The sequence below is a fragment of the Macrobrachium nipponense genome, chromosome 16 (genome assembly GCF_015104395.2).
Source record: "Macrobrachium nipponense isolate FS-2020 chromosome 16, ASM1510439v2, whole genome shotgun sequence".
NCBI lineage: Eukaryota > Metazoa > Arthropoda > Malacostraca > Decapoda > Palaemonidae > Macrobrachium > Macrobrachium nipponense.
This window is the reverse complement of record NC_087209.1, coordinates 75249593-75254592: the sequence shown is the minus strand read 5'-3', so window position 1 is coordinate 75254592 and position 5000 is coordinate 75249593. Positions and strand designations below refer to the sequence as shown.

Here is a 5000-nt window from a genome sequence, read left to right as displayed (position 1 = left end):
TGTCAGTAAGTACTCTATGCATAGTAAGTTACATACAGTAATATGCACCATACAGTGGTTTAATATCACATATATAACATGTATAAAACTTAGTTAATGTATGTTAATTAATTCCTTACCTTTAGTTTAAATTTGTCATTCAACGTAACCCTGGATGGACAAAGTCTTATGTGGCCCCATAGCCTACATCATTCAGGGGGTTCTGGAATGTACAAAAAATAATTAGTATGTCAGTAAGTACTCTATGCATAGTAAGTTACATACAGTAATATGCACCATACAGTGGTTTAATATCACATATATAACATGTATAAAACTTAGTTAATGTATGTTAATTAATTCCTTACCTTTAGTTTAAATTTGTCATTCAACGTAACCCTGGATGGACAAAGTCTTATGTGGCCCCATAGCCTACATCATTCAGGGGGTTCTGGAATGTACAAAAAATAATTTTGTCAGTAAGTACTCTATGCATAGTAAGTTACATACAGTAATATGCACCATACAGTGGTTTAATATCAACTGGTATGCATTATTGTAAATGATTGGTCTACACCCCCTGTTCAGCAGGGAGTGTACAGTACCAATTCCATGAGGGACCTTGATCACTTATCCCATGTGAGAGATCTTGGTCACTTTTTTTTTAGTATGTACGTATAAAACGTTACTTAATGTATGTTAATACTATGTATAATTCCTTACCTTTAGTACAGTAGTACATAGTTTACAGTTGTCGTGCTATGTTATGTAGTAACCCTGGACAAAGTTTTATGTGGCCCCATAGCCTGCATCATGGAGGGGGTCCTGGTTTTCTGGAATGTACCAAAAAAAGTACCAAAGTTAAGTCATGTTATGTATGTTTAGTAAGTTACATACAGTAACCATACGTACAGTGGTTTATAACATGTACATATGTACATAATCAAACTTGGTTGGAAATTCCTGTAAAAAAAGTTATGTACGTATGTAATATGTACTACTGTATGTAAAAACCTTACTGTTCATACTTTGTTACACTACATGTTACATGTGATACGTATACTTTCCTGAAGGGTTTTTTCCATCCAAAAATGGTGCTTCTACTTGTAGTTATCCCTTGATGACACTTGTAGTAACAACCTGGAGTTGTGTGAAAAATGTTGGTTCTGGAAGGAAAAAGTAACAAAATTAGTGTACAAAATATACACTACAGAAGTTGTGAATGCATATGTTAATTACTGTAGATATCAAGAGTACTAAAAGAGTTAATGTATGTTAATTAATTCCTTACTTTTAGTTTAAAAGTTCTTGTTCAATGTAACCCTGGATGGACAAAGTCTTATGTGGCCCCATAGCCTACATCATTCAGGGGGTTCTGGAATGTACAAAAAATAATTTTGTCAGTAAGTACTCTATGCATAGTAAGTTACATACAGTAATATGCACCATACAGTGGTTTAATATCACATATAACATGTAGTATAAAACTTAATTTAGAAATTCCTTACATAACTTACCAACTTTTAGTGAGTCTCAAAGCTGTTTACCTAGGTTGTGGGAGATGGAGGTGGAGGTGTAGAGCATTCATGATAAGGATGCATTCCAAACCTAACTTCAGTGTGCTTTATCACAGATAACAGGCTAGGATGATGGGCAGTCTGGAATGAAGAATTAATATTAAAGGACAGTATGGAACCACTTAGGTGTACAAAATTTATTGTACGTATGCAAACATTAAACACAACTGAGAATTCCTTACCTTCAGCAAAATGAAGACATGTAGGCTATGGCAAATGTAAGGTCTGGTTTATGTAAGTCACAGGTGCATGCCAGTCTGGAATGATAATGTAATACATATGATTATAGTATGTATGTTACATACATAACATGGTTATTACATATGTAATATTAAAACATTAATAAAAAAAAAATGTCCTTACCAAATTCTAGTGGTTGGCTTGCTTACTGGGATGGCCATATGGTACATGAGAGTGGGTGGCTGGGCTATGGAGTGGGATGGGCAGGTACTTGGGAGTCTGGAATGATAAAAAATATTAAAATGAAAATGATGATTAACTAACTACTGTAAACTACTGCACATGTTATTACTGTTTGAACATATGTAGTGTGTATACGTTATGTTCAATATAAAAAATGAAGAATTCTTTTACCTGAAGGAATGGGAGAGGTGATACTACTCGTAATCAACTGATTTGGGTTCTGGAGAGGTGATACTCGTATCAACTGATGAGGGAACATCTACATCTGGAAAGAATGATAGGGTACATAATATATTATAAGGTGGATGTAATTGTAGCATATGTACACTTTTAATAAAATTCTATTAGCAATTTATAAAACATTTTATACAAATTTGTTAAGGATTCCTTACCTGATGTATAGGGCGAGGCATCAAAACCATGGAAAGGCTCAGGGTCATCTGGGTCACTGTCACTATCAAAGGGGTCTGAAATGACAAAAAAAAAAAATAATAAGGTTATGCAACATCAAACACATTGTACCACTATGTAAGTTAGTGTACGTATGTATGTAGGGTGTAAACAATTTCCAACATGAAAATGAGAAAAATGAAATTGCTTACCTGATTGTACAGGTGGGCGGGCTGATACAGAGGGTCCAGGTACAGGGGGAATCTGGAACTGAAGTCACAGGTAGTACAGGGAGATCTGAACTGTCACAGGTAGTACAGGGGGATCTGGAACTGTCACACTTCAACCACTTCCTGCAATAAAATTACAAATGATGAAAATTAATGAAGTTACAATTTACTCTTACATTTAGTTGTTACATTAAAAAATTAACACATTTTAATATGTACACTATGTAAAACACATAAATTAGTAAAACAGTTCAGAATTCCTTACCATGGACTAGGAGTGGGAGGTGGTGGTACTGGAGACTTGTGAAAGAAAGTGTCAAGCCTGGACTGCACACTTCTCTTCGTCTGCTTCTCCTTCAGGTCTCCTTGTAGAAAGTCACCAATCCATGATTCCTCTCTTGAATTTTTGTCAAACCTAGAAACGTTTAGGGTCTTCTGCCTCAAAAGAAGCCAAGGCTCTCTCCAGATGAGTAAAACCTCCTCTTCCTCAATCATTTGTTGTTCAAGTTCTAGTAAGTCCTCTGCAGACAATTCCTCTCCATGGGAAGCCAGCAGCTCGTTACATCATCAGGTTCAAGATCTAGTTGCAGCCTCTTGCTTAGCCCTACGATCTTCCTCGTCACAGTCTCGACGTCTTCTGCCTGGTCAAAGCCTTCAAAACTGTGCACAAACTGTGGACACAGTTTCCTCCAGGCCCCATTTAAAGTGGTCGTCTTCACCTCGTCCCAAGCACTTGCAATGTTCTTCACTGCATCTGCAATGTTGTAGCCCTTCCAGAATTGCTTCAGTGTCAACTCCTTGTTAGCTTCTATGGCCCTCAAAGCAAAACGTATGGTCCTTCTAAGGTAGTAAGCCTTGAAATTAGCTATTACTCCCTGGTCCATTGGCTGTATCAGCGATGTGGTATTGGGTGGGAGGTACACCACCTTCACATTAGGATGCATGTCGCTCAAATTTGAAGGGTGACCAGGGGCATTGTCCAGGACTAAGAGGGCCTTAAAAGGCAGACCCTTCGAAGTCAAATACCGCTCCACTGCTGGCACGAAATGGTCATTGAACCAATCTTCGAAGACCATTAAGGTAACCCACGCCTTCTGTTTAGATTTCCCAAATCACAGGGAGTTGACCTCTTGAAAATGTCCTTGAAAGCCCTGGGATTCTCGGCCAAATACACCAGCAAGGGCTTCATTTCAAATCACCACTTGCATTGGCCCCAAACAGCAAAGTCAGTCGCTCCTTTCCAGCTTTATGCCAGGTGCTGACTTCTCCTCCTTGGAAAGGTACGTTCGATTTGGCATTCTTTTCCAAAATAATCCAGTCTCATCCACATTAAAGACTTGGTCAGCCGTGTAACCACCATCCTTAATTATCTCAGCCAAACCACCTGGAAAACTTTCTGCTGCTTCGCTATCAGCACTAGCAGCTTCACCTTGCAGCTTCACATTATGCAAATTTGCACGAGCCTTAAAACGGTTAAACCAACCTCTACTCGCGGAAAATTCACCACAGCACTGCCTTCGCCAACTTTTTCACTACTGCCTCATGCAGCGCTCTAGCCTTCTCCTGGATCACACTTAAGCTCACCGGAACCACGTCGCTGGTTCTGGTCCTCCAGCCAGATCATGAGCAATTTCTCCATTTCAACAATGCTCTGGCTACGTTGCTTCTCGTTTATCACCGTTGACTTCATCGGTGCAGCATCCTTAACATGCTTCAGAATACGTTCCTTATCCTTCACAATGGTTACCACCGTGGTCCTGCTCAAGCTAAAGAACGGCCTATTTCGGTGTTAGTTTCTCCCTTCTCCGAACGCTTTATCACGTCATATTTGACCTCCATCGTGATGACCTTCCTCTTCTTGGATGAACTCTCATCGGAGGAAGTACTTTGGCGTTTAGGAGCCATTGTAAATTTGCGAAAATGGCAAGGAATTTCACGCAACGTCTCAGCACACAACCTAGTGGAATGCAGGCAGGCACGCGATTGAAGTGGCGTCCTTTCGTATTGTTACGCTTGGCGTCCTCGACCGTCCGAGGTCGTTGTTCGGTCCAATTTACCATACAGTTTAATAGCGTTAATTAATTTATGCACCTCCGCTCAAAAACTAGTTCTGCATATGAGGTATCGTTAAAAAAGCATAACAAAACGTCGTAACCTTGGAATTTGTGTTGTAATCTAACCAGAAACTTAGTTTTTTTTAATTATGTACTGGAAACAAGCAATGATTTTTCATTATATTTGCGCTTTTGGACTGTTTTAAACTGCGCATCCCAGTTAGTGTATTCATTCGCCCGCAAAAACTAGTTCCGCATATGCGGCGTCACTAAAAATTCAAAAAATACGAAAAAAAGTGTCAAAAATCATCATAACCTCAAAATTTTTGTTGTAATGTAACAAAAAC

The 5000-nt window shown here is 38.9% G+C and overlaps 1 long non-coding RNA gene across 1 annotated transcript in view; it reads right to left on the bottom strand.

The window, feature by feature from the left end:
- Nucleotides 1–1132, bottom strand: part of LOC135195468 (uncharacterized) — a 1808-nt gene extending 676 nt beyond the window's left edge. Inside the window, exons 1-3 of the long non-coding RNA XR_010310141.1 lie at nt 703–1132; nt 348–430; nt 120–202 (exon numbers count right to left, since the gene is read on the bottom strand). This is a non-coding gene — a long non-coding RNA (uncharacterized LOC135195468). The remainder of the gene's footprint in view (nt 1–119; nt 203–347; nt 431–702) is intronic.
- Between the last annotated feature and the right edge of the window lie 3868 nt (nt 1133–5000).